At 42.2% G+C, this 17,241-nt stretch overlaps 1 protein-coding gene across 3 annotated transcripts in view; it reads right to left on the bottom strand.

Moving 5' to 3' along the window:
- Positions 1 to 17,241, bottom strand: part of WASF2 (WASP family member 2) — an 84,252-nt gene that overhangs the window by 38,817 nt on the left and 28,194 nt on the right. The window contains exon 1 of one of the 3 annotated variants that reach the window (XM_055389281.2): positions 1,316 to 1,383. The exons of the other annotated variants lie outside the window; for them this stretch is intronic. The gene's annotated coding sequence lies outside the window, so the exon portion shown is untranslated. Of the gene's footprint in view, positions 1 to 1,315; positions 1,384 to 17,241 lie in introns of those variants that run through there. 3 annotated transcript variants of the gene reach the window in all.

Raw genomic sequence — 17,241 nt, 5'->3', positions numbered from 1 at the left:
AGGCCAGGCACAGTGGCTCATGCCTGTAGTCCCAGCACTTTGGGAGGCTGAGGTGGGTGGATCACCTGAGGTCAGGAGTTCAAGACCAGCCTGGCCAACATGGTGAAACTCCGTCTCTACTAAACCACAAAAACTAGCTGGGCGTGGTGGCAGGCGCCTGTAATCCCAGCTACTTGGGAGGCCGAGGCAGGAGAATTGCTTGAACCCAGGAGGTGGAGGTTGCAGTGAGCCAAGACTGTGCCATTGCACTCCAGCCCGGGCAACAAGAGCAAAACTCCACCTCAAAAAACAAAAAAAAATTTAATATAGCTTGGTAAATCCAGAAGAATGTTCAGACAAAGAAAGCAAGGATTTCTTGAGCCACTAGCTATATGACCTTAGGGTAGTTAATCTCTCTGAGCCTCATCCGTAAAATGGGGAAAATACAAACTACCTTATACTATAGTTGTATTTATTTATTTATTTAGAGACGGAGTTTTGCTCTTTTGCCCCCGGCTGGAGTGCAGGGGGGGCGATCTCAGCTCACTGCAACCTCCACCTTCTGGGTTCAAGTGATTCTCCTGCCTCAGCCTCATGAGTAGCTGGGATTACAGGCACCCACTACCACACCTGGCTAATTTTTGTATTTTTAGTAGAGACGGCGTTTCACCATATTGGCCAGGCTGGTCTCGAACTCCTGACCTTGTGATCTGCCCGCCTCAGCCTCTCAAAGTCCTGGGATTACAGGCGTGAGCCACCGCGCCTGGCCTTAGTTGTTTTTATTTTTTTGAGACAGGGTCTGGCTCAATCACTCACGCTGCAGTGCAGTGGTGTGAATGTGACTCATGCAGCTTCAGTCTCCTGGGCTCAAGCAATCCTCCCACCTCAGCCTCCAGAGTAGCTGGGGCTAGAAGCGTGCAGCACCATGCTCAGCTAATGTTTTCACTTTTTGTAGGAACAGGGTCTTACTATGTTGCCCTGGTTGGTCTCAAACTCCTGAATTCAAGTGATCCTCCCACCTCAGCCTCCCAAAGAGCTGGGATTACAGGCGTAAACCACCATGGCCAACCTAGGATAGTTCTAAGGATAAGATGTGATAACATATGTAAGCATTCCAGAGGGGTACCCAGCACCCAGTAGGTATTCAGTAACTGATAGCTCTCATTATTACTAACTCGAAGGAATGACGAGTTTACATGGACCTACCTCCTAGTAATGAAATAATCTAAAGACAGCAGGTCAAATTAAACAACAATGAGCATTACACAAAGGTGTTCCTAAATGGTCCTCTTTTATTTGGTTTCAGTGAAGGCCAAGAAGTAGGTGGGCCTCTTACCTTCTGAGACAGGCTCTTCAGGAACATGGAGACAAATACTGAAAAAGATGGATGGCCTCTGCTTACATTATACCTATTTTAAGGATTACAACAAAGGGTATCAGTCTTCCCAATCACAGTCAAGAGTCAATCCAGTATTTTCACTTTAAGTACTTTGAAGGCAAAACATTCTTCAAGAGACTATTATCTGGATTGTGGTATTTCTTTAAAAAAACACACAAACAATCTTTCATCTTAAAAGCCCGAGGTGAGTGTCACCACTTCTAAGAAGCCTTCCCTGAATCTTCCAGTCTAAAGTCATTTTCCTCCCTCCAAGTGCCAATGAGGTATGCTGAACCTCTTTTATAGCAGTCACTACAGTCTATTTTATAGCACAGATTTTTGGTGTGTACAACTCTTTGAGTACAGGAATTGAAAAACAAAATATCTTTAAACCTAACATAAAGCAGTAGTAGCAACAGCAACTATCTGGAGACAAAGTAGGATTCTTAAAATTTCTTTTCATCCTACAGTGTCTGCTCAATAAATACCTGTTAAATTCCTAAAATGTACCAGATATTTATTCACATTTTCTTGAATATTTCTAGTCCTCCAAACAATTTTCCAAGGTAAGTAGTAGTATTTTGATTTTACAGATCAGAAAACTAAAACCCAGAGTGATTCATAACTTTATGAAAGTCACACAGACAGACAGCTTTCAAACCCAGGTCCAACTGTGTCCAAACTTCATGTTCTTTCCATGACACCGCACTGACTCTATGCAAAACACCCAAACTAAGAAGTTAGACAAATATGCCCATAGTTCTCATCTTTGTACACAAGTGCCATCAAATTCCAGACTAGTTTATCTCCCATGGAAAAAAGACTGCATGCTAACACAAGAAAGCATTCCTATTTACCCTAAAACTGAAATGGTGTTAATGAGTATAACATACTGCTTTCTCCCTCTCTGCGCCCAATTTTAGCCAGATGCTCAGGGGCTTCACTTCTTTCCTTTAAACAACATAAACACAGGCTTATTTAAAATCCCAGCCTCAGATAACATGTGCAGATGCTACTGCTTTTCAAACTCCTGTTTTCAAACAGCTAGGCATTAGGGGTTCCAACACTTCTGACGGGTTACTTTTATCTACAGGGTCCCTGAGAATCGCTTTAAGTTTCATTCTCTGTTTAGCTCATCAAATCTTCTCATCAGGGACTTTTTTTTTTTTTAAAGCACCTAATCTTTCATCTTCTTTTACAATGAACTAAAACACTCCTATGGGTAATTCTTAATCTGTGTATGTATATTTTAATATAATATTCTTCTTTTTCTAAAAAGCACAGTTGTTTTTCCTATTTAGCCCAAACTAAGATAATTATATCAGAAGTGAGTTTTCTCCCATCTCTTTCTGCATATAGGAAATACTGAAAAGATAAGTCTTTTTTAATTATTAAATGTAAATAGCTCATTAAATATAATCCAATTACTTTAATCATAAAAAGTAATTACAATATGTACATGTATTCTTGACTAGATTTAATATCTTAATCTTTTCAGCATTAATATTTTAAATTAACCTTTGACATCAGAAAAATGCAATAAACTGATATCTCTTTCAATATATATATAAAGCTATTCTTTATGGATCTTTGTTGTGATTTCACCCACAAACAATTTTACAGGGACCGCAAAGAGGGGCAATTAAATACCACCTGCCCAAACTGAACTGGTATTTCTTGTCTGCTATAAATCATGTTAAAGGGTCTGTTTTAAATTCTAATGCTTTAGTGGGACAAGAAGCCTAGAGATGAATTCTATAGCATTCCAATAATCACAAAAGCTTCACTTGTAAAGACAACTCCAAGACAAAATTTGTTAGAAGAAACGCCTATAATCACAACCAGCACTTTGGGAGGCTGAGGCAGGTAGATCACTTGAGCCCAGGAGTTGGAGGCCAGCCTTGGTAACATGGCAAAACCCCGTCTCTACAAAAAACACAAAAATTAGCCAGGCGTGGTGGAGCACACTGGTAGTCCCAGCTACTCAAGAGGCTGAGGTGGGTGGATCGCTTGAGCCTGGGAGGTGGAGATTGCAGTGCGCCAAGATTGTGCCACCACACTCCAGCCTGGGTGACAGGGTGAGAGCCTGTCTCCAAAAAAAGAAGAAGAAGATGAGGAATATCTTTGGTACAGTAGCCGGAACTTTCCATTACCTAATTGCTATTCTGTTACTATCAAGCATAGTTCCCTGGGACCACCCACGAGCATTCTTCTTGCTCTCTGGTCTCTAGCCCCTGGAGTATGCTGTTATAACATTTTCCCTCAGCGGCCTTCTGGTTCTTCCATTTTTACTTTCTTGGTGACCAATGGTAAATAAATTGCATAGCTAAATCTCTATAAACTGCCTTGAAAATGGGCTTTGACACAGTATATACACTGAAGAATGTCTTCCAGAATGCAGGGAAGAAGCTTATATAAATGAAAAATTAAGAAGATGGAGTTTTTCCTACCAAAATCTATTAATGAGTATTATTTTAAGATATGAGTATTTAGAAAAATAAAATTATATTTACATTAACACAGAACTTTTTCCAAAATTCAGAAACGGCAAGAGCGGCATGAATAGATAAGCTGTGAAGGTATCAATGGGCCATGTTTGTACAGCAGTTTCCCTCCAAATTAGAACAGTTCTATTTAAAGTACTAAGACATATCATGTGTTTTCAGCAACTCTCAAGGATTTCAATGAAATAGATTTTTCCCGTTCAGATCTTGTATTAATGAGCCAAAGGTGTATCTCTGCCTCACTGATACCATTTGGCAAAACAAATTAATGAAATGGATGAGGCTGGCTGTGATTAATTCCTTTGGTTGTTCAGATTGTAGCTATGTTGCAGCAGCTCCTGACTATGTAAGGCACTGGTTTCTGCAGTCATCCAGCCTAACTATGGAAAGTTATTTTATGGTCCGAAAAGACTGACATGGGTTGCTGTGGGTTCCCTCATCTCAAACACTAATGGATTCCGAACAGTTATGAAAGTTTAGCTGAAGGAATGGAGCCTGATACCTGATGATGATCACAGTGCTCCAGAAGGACAGCACCATTAAAAGAAAATAAGAAGTAATTTCATAGGTAAAAGGTACACCAGCAGCTAAAACTAAGTCCCTTGCAAAATTTAAATGATTCAAGTTTCATCTTGATAACACTGGTATTTTGTACAAAATATATCTTATTAGGCCAGCCCTTGAAAGTTAAAAAGGTGTCTTTAAATGCCTGCTGACCTAAAATTGCCATGTTCCATGCTTTAAAGGGACTGATTTTCTAGAGAAGGACAATATGATGTCAGATTCTGTTCAAGGGAGATCAGAATACTATTTGGTGAACCTGTTCTGCACCTGTGGAAGTAAAAGAATAAGACTGGGTCACACACCCCGAGGGAGGATGGTATTTATATGGGCTCTCCCTCTGACCTCTTGGCAGCAAATGTAAGAAAGTCCTTTTTTGAGCCTTAGGGGCGGGCCCAGGACTTTCAACTACCCATTCAAACAGGGTTACAATTCCCCTCCTCCACAATTAAGTTCCTTTCCTATTCTCCATGCATGCATGAATTGCAGTGACATTGACATGGGGGCTTGACATTAGTCTTTGAAGGTCATTTAAATCATCCTCCTTCCAAACTGCCTTAAAAGCAGTGTATCATCCATTCCACAATGTCTGAGTGTAGGGTTTGACTAGATCGTACTCAAAGCAGAATCACCTGAAGAATAAAGAGAGTTCCAAATTTGGGTATCATAAAAAGAACAAATCAAAGAAATAAAAAGTGATGAAACTCAGTTACTCAAAAGACAATAGTAAAACACTAACACCGAACATTGGACAAATGGAAACACTTCTACTGACAATCCAGTTTATCTAGGAAAGTAGAAAAGGTCATCCACTGGCCAGGCACAATAGCTCACGCCTGTAATCCCAGCACTTTGGGAGGCCGAGGTGGGTGGATCTCTTGAAGTCAGGAGTTCGAGACCAGCTTGGCCAACATGGTGAAATCCCATCTCTACTAGAATTAGTCAGGTGTGGTGGTGCATACCCATAGTCCCAACTACTCAGAAGGCTGAGGCAGGAGAATCGCTTGAACCTGTGAGGCAGAGGTAGCAGTAAGCCAAGATCACACCACTGCATTCCAGCTTGGGTGAGAGAGAGAACTCATCTCAAAAAAAAAAAAAAAAAGGTCATCCACAATATGGCCCTTTATATGCCTTCAGTTTCATCTCCTGTCACATTCTCATACACATATACCTTTCTTTGCAGTCCTACAGACCTTCCCATCACACCCCACTGTACCATGTTCTCTCTTACCTCCATACTTTTGCTCAAGTTTGACCACCCACCACAACCCCCACCAGCCTATAAGGTCTTCCAAGTCTGAGCTCAAGCGAAATACCTCTTGATAGGCCTTGCCCCAAAGGAAGCTGGTGTCCCCTCTTACACATGCCATAATGGTTCTCTAAATATCCATAACACGTTGTCCATGTCTATACCATCACATGGGATTAAAATGAGCGGTTTTTTCACTTGCTCTCTTACTAGACTGTGAGTTCTCTGAGGCTGCTATGAGTCATCTCTAATCTTAGTGCCTACCACCACGCTAGGTACCAAGAGAATGGTCAATAAATGTTTATCAAGGCCAGGTGCGATGGCTCACGCCTATAATCCCAGCACTTTGGGAGGCCAAGGAGGGCCCTATCACTTGAGGTCAGGAGTTCGAGACCAGCCTGGCCAACATGGTGAAACCCCATCTCTACTAAAAATACAAAAATTAGCTGGGCATGGTGGCGCATGCCTGTAGTTCCAGCTATTTGGGAGGTTGAGGCAGGAGAATCACTTGAACCCAGGAGGCGGAGGTTGCAGTGAGCTGAGATCAGGCCATTGCACTGCAGCCTGGGCAACAGAGCGAGACTCCATCTCAAAAAAAAAAAAAGTTTATCAAATCAAATGAATGAAGCCATAGTTGCTTCTTGTGCTTTGGCTCTCACAAAGATAAGGATAAGGAGGGTGTCTGGACCTCCAGTCTTATAGCACTGTTTCCTGAGAGAAGATAACCCAAGTTCAACCTTTGTTTTAGAAATAGATTCTGGCATCCCACCAGGTCACGAGAGAGGATCTACATTTACCCCTCAAACTCAGGGTCCAATCTGGGACAGAGCAGAGAAAGAAGTTGAAAATTATCGGCCGGGCATGGTGGCTCACGCCTATAATCCCAGCACTTTGGGAGGCTGAGGTGGGCGGATCGTCTGAGGTCAGGAGTTCGAGACCAGCCTGGCCAGCATGGTGAAATCCCATCTCTACTAAAAATACAAAAATTAGCTGGGTGTGGTGGCAGGCACCTGTAATCCCAGCTACTCGGGAAGCTGAGGCAGGAGAATCGCTTGAATCCGGGAAGCGGAGGTTGCGGTGAGTGGAGATCACGCCATTGCACTCCAGCCCGGGCAACAGAGCGAGACTCCATCTCAAAAAAAAAAAAAAAAAATTAGAGACCAAGACTACCGTGACAACATGAGCTGTCTGCCACAACCGTCTCATTCTTGTACCTCAAAGCTCTTACTCCCTAATGTAAAGAGAGAACAATGATAGTTATCAGCCAAGAAGAGAAATTTCCAAAAAGGCTAAGAAATGTCAGAATAAGTCATGATAATTAGCACATGTCCAAAGAAATACACGGTGTTTTAAACTTTCCAGGTACTTGGCCTAAAATGTTAATAAGAGCCTGAATCTCCCAAACCAGCTTCTTGTCTTCCTCTCCTCAATACTTTTGTCCCACCCATCTACCCACCAAGCTGTCTGCCTTTCTTTTTGCCCTCTCCCCGCCTTTTTTTTTTTTTTTTTTTGAGACAGAGTTTCACTCTTGTTGCCCAGGCTGGAGTGCAATGGCACAATCTCAGCTCATCACAACCTCTGCCTCCCGGGTTCAAGCGATTCTTCTGCCTCAGCCTCCTGAGTAGCTGGGATTACAGGCATGCGCCCCACACCTGGCTAATTTTGTATTTTTAGTAGAGACGGGGTTTCTCCATGTTGCCTAGGCTGGTCTCGAACTCCTGACCTCAGGTGATCTGCCTGCCTTGGCCTCCCAAAGTGCTGGGATTACAGGTGTGAGCCACTGCACCCAGCCTCCTTCTCCCTTCTTTTCTGTTCCCTTCCCTTCTCCTCCCTTCCCTCCCTTCTTCATTTCTTTCCTCAATAAATATGGGTAGAGCTGGTGAAAATCTGGCACACAAATGACAACTATAAAATATATATGGAGCCAGGCATGGTGGCTCACACCTGTAATCTCAACACTTTGAGAGGCCAAGGCAGGAGGATCACTTGAGCCCAGGAATTTGAGACCAGCCTAGGCAACATAGTGAGATCCCATGTCTTAAAAAGAAAAAAAAAAGCATACATATATATTGTCTTTGTATAAAGTAATATACAATTATTTGTTCATTCAGTGAAACTTATATGCCAGGCACTGTGCCACACACTTAGGATATTAATTTAATACTTCCTCTGCCCTCACAGAGCTTGCAAGCTCCTGGAGATAGAAATAAAGGGGACAATAATACTCTGCTAAGTGTGACTACAAATGTTAAGTTCAAGGTATAATGGAAGTATCCACCTCAAGTTGGGGCAAAGAGGGGCAGTCAGTTAAGAAAAGGTGTCTTAAAGGACAAATAAACCTAGTTAAGAACTTCCAGGTGGAGGGAGTAGCATATGCAGAGGCAAAAACAGTGTTCCAGGAACAGTAAATGGCTTATGTGGCTGAAGTGCAGGAAGTCATGAGTGATGAGGCTAATAAGGCAGACAAAAGCTGAGGCACAGAGAGCCTTGTATGCTGGGCTACAGCACTTAACAGAGTGTGCTGAAAGCTATAGGGAGCTATTTAAGATTGAGGCCAGAGAGTGACATGATCAGATTTGCATTTAGAAAGCTCTCTCTGGCAGCAGTATGGTGAATGTACTACATGAGGGAGTGAAAGACTAAGGCAGAAGTCCAAGTGGAAGCACTTCTAATTGACAGAATCTACAGAACAGGAGAGTTGCAAAACAGGATGCTACAAAGTGTGCTATACTGGGTTTGAAAGACCAGGTACACTTTCTTCCTTGAACAATTAAATTACAGTAGTCACCCCTTATCCTCAGAACATAGTTCCAATACCCTCAGATGACGCCTAAAACTGCAGATAGTACTGAGGTGTATTTTTTTCTATACATACATATGATAAAGTTTAATTTATAAATTAGGCACAGTAAGACATTAAGAACAGTAATAGAACAATTATAGTAATATTAGTAAAAGTTAAGTGAATGTGGTCTCTCAAAACATCTTACTGCACTGTATTCACCTGTTTTTGAACCACAGTGGAACACAGGTAATTGAAACTGGATAAGGCAGGAGACCACTGTATTTAATTTCTCTGAGCCTCAGTTTTTACTTTTTGAAAAATGTGTTTCTTTGCAAAAGAAGAACTAGGGAGAACACTAGCCTAGATCAAGTCTCAGCAATCTTTTCTTAATGCTTTAAAATTATTTAGAGACATAGTTTTTAAAAAAATAGGCCAGACGCAGGCCGGGCGCAGTGGCTCACGCCTGGAATCCCAACACTTTGGGAGACCAAGGCGGGTGGATCACGAGGTCAAAAGATCGAGACCATCTTGGCCAACATGGTGAAACCCCATCTCTACTAAAAATACAAAAATTAGCTGGGCGTGGTGGTGCGCACCTGTAGTCCCAGCTACTTGGGAAGCTGAGGCAGGAGAATCGCTTGAACCAGGGAGGCAGAGGTTGCAGTGAGCTGAGATCGTGCCACTGCACTCCAGCCTGGTGACAGAGTGAGACTGTCTAAAATAAATAAATAAATGAATAAATAGGCCAGACGCGGTGGCTCGTGCCTGTAATCCCAGCACTTTGGGAGGCTGAGGTGGGTGGATCACCTGAGGTCAGGAGTTCGAGACCAGCCTGGCCAACATGGTGAAACCCCATCTCTACTAAAAATACAAAAAATTACCCAGGCATGGTGTCACACACCTGTAGTCTCAGCTACTCAGCAGGCTGAGGCAGGAGAATTGCTTGAACCCAGGAGGCAGGTTGCAGTGAGCTGAGATCACACCACTGCACTCCAGCCTGAGTGATAGAGTGGGACTCCATCTCAAAAAATTAAAATAAAAATAAAAATTTAAAAAATTAAAAATATATGTAAACTCTAAAGACTCATGATATAGCAAATGTCAGTGTATCTATCACTGTTTAAGAAGAATATTGCCGGGCACGGTGGCTCACGCCTGTAATCCCAGCACTTTGGGAGGCTGAGGTGGGTGGATCACCTGAGGTCAGGAGTTTGAGACCAGCCTGGTCAACATGGTGAAACCCCATTACTACTAAAAATACAAAAAATTACCCAGGCGTTGTGTTACACAGCTGCAGTCTCAGCTACTCGGCAGGCTGAGGCAGGAGAATTGCTTGAACGCACGAGGCAGGTTGCAGTGAGCTGAGATCACACCACTGCACTCCAGCCTGAGTGACAGAATGGGACTCCATCTCAAAAAATTAAAATAAAAATTTTAAAAATTAAAAATATATGTAAACTCTAAAGAATCATGACATAGCAAATGTCAGTGTATCTATCACCCAGTTTAAGAAGAATACTGCCAGGAGTGGTGGCTCACGCCTATAATCCCAGCACTTTGGGAGGCTGAGGTGGGTGGATCACTTGAGGTCAGCAGTTTGAGACCAGCCTGGGCAAAATGATGAAACCCTGTGTCCACTAAAAATACAAAAATTAGCCAGGTGTGGTGGTGGACGCCTGTAATCCCAGCTACTCAGGAGGCTGAGGCAGGAGAATTTCTTGAACCCAGGAGGCAGAGGTTGCCGTGAGTGGAGATCACGCCACTGCACTCCAACCTGGGTGACAGAGCAAGACTCTGCCTCAAAAAAAAAAAAAAGGGCCAGGCGCGGTGGCTCACGCCTGTAATCCTAGCACTTTGGGAGGCCAAGGCAGGAGGATCATGAAGTCAGGAGATTGAGACCAGCCTGGCCAACATGGCAAAACCCAGTCTCTATTAAAAATACAAAAACTAGCCAGGCATGGTGGCACATGCCTGTAATCCCAGCTACTGGGGGGCTAAGGCAGGAGGATGCTTGAACCTGGGAGGCAGAGGTTGCAGTGAGCTGGGATCACGCCACTGCACTCCAGCCTGGGCAACAGAGCAAGACTCTGTCTCAAAGAAACAAAAAAGAATATTACTGTTAGCCTTAAAGCCCCCTGCATACTCTCCCAAAGCCATCTCCTTTCCTTATCCTGACATAACTATCTCAAATGTGTGACGTGTGTTTACCATTTCCTTTACTTTATAGTTTTATCACATTTCTATCTCTAAATGTTATATTGTTTAGTGTCACATTCTAGAACTTCATATGACTAATATATATATACATATATACACATATATATATATATATATATATATATTTTTTTTTTTTTTTAAAGATACAGGGTCTTACTTTGTTGTCCAGACTGGAATGCAGTGCATGATCACTCTTTGTAACCTGTAACTCCTGGGCTCAGGCAATCCTCCTACTTCAGCCTCCTGAGTAGCTGGGACCACAAGCGTGTGCCACCATGCCCAACTTATTTATTTTTTTTTTTTGAGACTGTTTTCCTGTTGTTCAGGGTGAAGTGCAGTGGTGCAATTACAGATCACTGCAGCCTCAAACTCCTGGGCTCAAGAGATCCTCCCAAGAAGCTGGGACCACAGGCAGGCACCACCAATGCCCAGCTAGTTTTTAAATTTTTTGTAGAGACAGGGTCTTCTTACGTTGTCCAGGGTGGTCTCAAACTATTGGGCTCAAGGGATCCTCCCGCCTTGGCCTCCCAAAAGGCTGGGATTACAGGCATGAACTACTGCGCCCAGCCACTTTTAAAATTTTTTTGTAGAGACAGTGTCTCACTATATTGCCCAGGTTGGTCTTGACCTGATTTTTTTATTTCTAATATTAACGTATATACCCTTCTGCAACTTTTTGTTCTTGAGATTAGTTTATGTTGCTATAGCTGCGATTTACTTTTTCACTGCTATATAGTATTCTATTGTAGGAACATATCATGATTTACTTATCCAATCTCAAGTTGATCGACATTGGGATTTTTTCTCCAGTTTGAATTTTCTGTTAGTTTGTTTTGCTATTGTCAACAGTGTTGCTATGGATGTTTTTGTACATGTCTCCTGGTCCACATATGTAAAGTTCTTTAGGGTAGATACCCAGGAGTGGAATTTCTGGGTCACAGGGCATGTACATCTTTAATTATGAGACAATATCAAATTGTTTTCCAAAATGGTTGTGCTCATTTACACTTCTGCTTGCAGAGTTCTAGTTGCTTCATATCCTTCCCAGCATTTTTTGTCAGACTTTAATTTTTACCAATCTGATGAACATAAAACCAATATATCACTGCAGTTTTAATTTGCATTCCTCCGATTACTGATGAGGCTGAGCACCCCAACCCTTTTCATAGGAAGGAGTTACTTTTTGTTTTTCCAAAACACTGAGATCAAGCTCTCTCCATGAAAGTCTGGAATGGCTAGAGTATGTGCCAGCAGCTGCCTCCTAATAATTAACCAGATGAAGTCTGGTCTCTTTCAGCACTAAGGTAAAACTGTATGACCAAATCTCTGGCATATATCAACACATGACATAGCAGGAAACCTGAAAATTTTTATCTGAGAATTGGGGGTGGGTTACGGATGTGAGAAGGGCCGAGACTGAGAAAAATCAGACTAGGAATGATCAGAGAGAATGTGTTATTTAAGGCCCTTCACTAACTGACACGAACATACTTGTTTAGCCTCATCTCTGGCCACACCTTTCCAATGCTCTAGCCTGCAGCCACTCACTGCTCACCACAGAAGCCCTGCACTCCAATGTCTCTGTGATTTCACTCAAGACATTTGCCACTTCCTGGATTACTTACCTTTTTGTTTTTTTCCTGCTTCTTAAAATGTGATTAACGCTTCCCGGCCCAGTTCAAGTGTAATTGCTTCCATGAAGCTATCCTGACCCCATTCCCCAGAAACAATTAATCAAGCTTTCATCTACTCCAAGAGAACTCTATTATTACTTTATTATAGAATCCATCCCATATTACAGTTGGAACACGAAGACTGTGAGCTCTTTGAGGGAAGGTACTATCTTTTAAATCCTGTGGTGCTAAGCAGCCCTTCTGTCACTCATCAAATCTTCATAAAATTCCTGATAAATGGACAGAAAGATGAACATAAATCTACTGGGAAACAAATCTCTAAACAGTGGAAAGGTTAGGATGGGTGCAGTGGCTCACGCCTGTAATCCCAGCACTTTGGGAGGCCGAGGCAGGCGGATCACGAGGTCAGAAGATTGAGACCATCCTGGCTAACACAATAAAACCCCATCGCTACTAAAAATACAAAAAATTAGCCAGGCGTGGTGGCGGGCACCTGTAGTCCCAGCTACTCGGGAGGCTGAGGCAGGAGAATGGCGTGAACCCAGGAGGCAGAGCTTGCAGTGGGCTGAGATTGCACCGCTGCACTCTATCCTGGGCTACAGAGCGAGACTCTGTCTAAAAAAAAAAAAAACAACAACGGAAAGGTTCTTTCTGACTCTTGCAGACTATGAAGAAAAAAAATCAGAGAAAAAGCAAGGAAGGAGATAAGGAATAGGAGCTAATGAAAAAGAAAACAGGACAACTGGGTCCCCTTAGTAGAGGTCCATATCAGATAGGCCAGGAAGTAAAAATGTAAACCATAGTTCACCATTTTAATGTGGGGGACAACAACATGGAAAGTGAAATTTAGAACTGATTTTAAAACTATAGGCTGTATCTTGAAAGTGATCAAATTTAACTGGAAAATTATTTGGATATTCCCTAGTGGTTAGGAATAAATAAATAAATACATAATTTGGTCATGGTGCTTTCCTCTGGAAGAAGTTAAGTAAAACTTCCATTTATTTAATAGTTAAAGGTTTTCTCTTTTTTTTTTTTTTGGACACAGAGTCTCGTTCTGTCACCCGGGCTGGAGTGCAATGGTGCGATCTCAGCTCCACTGCAACCTCCGCCTCCCGGGTTCAAGTGATTCTCCTGCCTCAGCCTCCCGAGTAGCTGGGAATATAGGCGTCCACCGCCATGCCCGGCAATTTTTTTTGTATTTTTAGTAGAGATGGTGTTTTGTCATGTTGGCCAGGCTAGTCTCAAACTCCTGACCTCAGGTGATCTGCCCGTCTCGGCCCCCCAAAGTGCTGGGATTTACAGGCGTGAGCCACCGTGCCCTGCCTGTATTTTTTTCTAGTAGAGATGGGGTGTTTCACCATGTTGGCTAGGCTGATCTTGAACTCCCGAACTCAAGTGATCCACCTGCCTCGGCCTCCCAATGTGCTGGGATTATAGGCATGAGCCACCACGCCAGACCAGGTTTTCTATTTTTTTCTTACATCATCTTGGTAAGTTATCTTTTCCTAGGAGTCTGTCCATTTTTATGTAAGTCCTCAAATTAACTGGCACAGTATTTATTAAATTGATTAGTAGGGTCGGGAGCAGTGGCTCATGCCTGTAGTCCTAGCACTTTGGGAGGCTGAGGCAGGTGGATCCCCTGAGCTCAGGAGTTCAAGACCAGCCTGGGCAACATGATATAACTCTGCCTCTACAAAAACTTACAAAACTTAGTCAGGCATGGTGGCTGACGCCTGTAGTCCCAGCTACTCAGCAGACTAAGGTGGGAGGATCACTTGGGCCCAGGAGGTGGATTAGTAAAAATTATTGTTATTAAGACAAAACGGATAGAAGAATGGAAGAATGGAATAATGGCAGAGTATAATCCAGACATAAAGATCTGGGATTCAACAATATTGTGACCTTTTTTTTTTTTTTTTTTTAAGAGACAGGGTCTTACTCTGTTGCCCAGGCTAGAGTGCTGTGGCTTAATCATAGCTCACTGCAGCCTCAAACTCCTGGGCTCAAGTGACCCTCTTGCCTCAGCCTCCTGAGTAGTTAAGACTATAGGTGTGAGCTACCTCTCCTGGCTAATTTTTAAAAATTTTTGTAGAAATTAGGTATCACTATGTTGCCCAGGCTGGTCTCAAATTCCTGGGCCTCAAGCAATCCTCCCACCTTTACCTCCCAAAGTGCTAGGATTACAGGCATAAGCCACCACACCCAGCCTAATATTTCAATATCTTAACGTATCTCTGTGTTCTCAGAATATAGGTTTCTTTTGGACAGGAGATTGTGTCTTTTGCACACACTGTGTTGTCAAAAGTATTTGTTGGCCGGGCGCGGTGGCTCATGCCTGTAATCCCAGCACTTTGGGAGGCCGAGACAGGCGGATTGCCTGAGCTCAGGAGTTCGTGACCAGCTTGGGCAACACAGCGAAACTCTGTCGCTACTAAAATACAAAAAAAAATTAGCCAGGCATGGTGGCCTGCACCTGTAGTCCCAGCTCCTTGGGAGGCTGACGCAGGAGAAGTGCCTAAACTCGGGAGGCGGAGGTTGCAATGAGCCAAGATCGCGTCACTGCCCTCCAGCCTGGGTGACAGAGCGAGATTCTTAAAAAAAAAAAAAAAAAAAAAAAAAAAAAGGCCTTGTTGATTTCCTATGTCAAATAAAAAACACAAAATTGGTAATTCAAGGCAAATAGGTATTTATTTTATTATTTTAATAGTTCATTTTCATTAATGCATGGTTGATCCCAGTTAAAGATAACAAATATTTGTAGTTTTCCTCAAAAATAAAGATTTTTAAAAATTAAGTAAAAATTAGGTCGGGGGCAGTGGCTCACTGTAATTCCAGTGCTTTGGGAGATCAAAGCAGGTGGATCACTTGAGGGCAGGAGTTTGAGACCAGCCTGGCCAACATGGTGAAAAACCGTCTACTAAAAATACAAAAATTAGCTGGGCGTGGTGGTGCACGCCTGTAATCCCAGCTGCACGGGGTGCTGAGGCAGGAGAATTGCTTGAAACTGGGAGGTGGAGGTTGCAGTGAGCCGAGATCACGCCTCTGCACTCCAGCCTCGGTGACAGAGCGAGATTCTGCCTCAAAAAAAAAATAAAAAATTAAAAAATTTTTTTTTAAAAAATTGTAAAAATTGGCAGCCGAGCGCAGAGGCTCATGCCTGTAATCCTAGCACTTTGGGAGGCTGAGGCAGGCGGATCACCTGAAGTCAGGAGTTTGAGACCAGCCTGGCCAACATGGTAAAACCCTGTCTCTACTAAAAATACAAAAATTAGCCAGGTGAGGTGGAAGGCGCCTGTAATCACAGCTACTCAGGAGGCTGAGGAAGGGGAATCACTTCAACCCAGGAAGCGGAGGTTGCAGTGAGCCGAGATCGCACCATTGCACTCCACTGGGCAACAAGAGCGAGACTCCATCTAAAAAAAAAAAAAGTTTCAGAGGACATTCTCATTTGTGAATTTTTTGTTGTTGTTGAGACCTGGCCGTGCCTGTCATGCAGTCTGCAGTGCAGTGGTGTGATCATACCTCACCGTAGCTTCAATCTCTCGGACTCAAGTGATCCTCCTACCTCAGCCTCCCAAGTAGCTAGGAATATGGGTATGTGCCATCATACCTGGCTAATTTTTAAAATTTTTAGTAGAGACAAGGTCTGGCTATGTTATCCAGGCTGGTCTCCAACTCCTGAGCTCAAGTGATCCAGCCTCCTAAAGTGCTAGGATTTACAGGCATTGAGCCATCCTGCTGGGCCACATTCATAAAATTTGACATAAATAAAACATCTATCCTTTTAAATATAGGAATTCACTGAATTTAAAGAAAACAGCCACCAAGAATAGGAAATTTAAACAGCTTTGAACTATAAAATATACATTATTTTTAAAAAATAAAAATGTAATTAAGACTATTATTACTATAAAAGTACATCTCATAATTTAAGGGGAAAGTCATTTTAGTGGTTTAAAAAAAACTTATGTTCACATGTGTTTTATCCATTCTTCCCCCAAACTTTATACCACAGTAGTTAACTGGTAGGAAGGCTATCTGATATAAATTTCAGTGTCCTTGCCTGTCCCACCCCCTATCACCCTAGTGGATACATACTTGGTTAAATACATACTGTATAAGGAAGCAAAAAGGTAGTTTGATCTTTAAAAATCCACAATAGATTCTATTAGAATAATTTTGAAAGTTTAGCGATTTGACTACAAATACTAGCCCTCTATCAATGAAGGACAACCTCTAATTGGACGCAGCTTCAGAACAGTGTTACTGCAATAAGTATAATAGATCAATGAGATAACACATATGCTTTGATTCTAGACTGGTATAATCCTTTTTAACAAACATTAACACAGCCTCTAGTACCATACAATAAGGTTATTTCCAAATATCTATAGGAAGTTGATGACAGTAATATTTCTCTGCCAGTCCAGTAATGCAGATGCATTTACCAGCTCCTCTCCTTGTATAAATCATGTTAATAAAGATATTTTGGGATTTATGGTTTTAAATGCCAATTTTTTTTTTAATGGGACAAGTGTTATAGAAATTCCTGCTGGTATTTTTCAGACTTGGAAGAAATGAAGTTTGACAAAGAATACTTCCTGAGTGGTCTGGAGGGAAGTAAAAGAATTAGCAAAATCGAGAGAATATGAAAATGAATCAGGTAAAGGCCTGAGTTCTGTTGGCAAAAGAAAAAATGCACCTGTATTATGTAAATGAGAGTCCATGGTAAACAAGATTCAATTATAATGAAGCAATTATCATGTCCTGTCACATTTGTGAAAACTAAACTCTGCCAAGAGGTATCCTTTCAGGGTGTCCATTCACCTTGGTTTACATCAATCATCCCAGAGTGATTATTAAAAGTATTTTCTCTCACTCTTAAAAGTGAACCCAGTTTACACATTATATGATCACCCTATCCTTGAAGA

The sequence above is a fragment of the Gorilla gorilla genome, chromosome 1, assembly GCF_029281585.2.
Source record: "Gorilla gorilla gorilla isolate KB3781 chromosome 1, NHGRI_mGorGor1-v2.1_pri, whole genome shotgun sequence".
Taxonomy (NCBI): Eukaryota; Metazoa; Chordata; class Mammalia; order Primates; family Hominidae; genus Gorilla; species Gorilla gorilla.
Note: the sequence above shows the minus strand (reverse complement) of the source record. Positions and strands in the feature narration are given on the sequence as shown.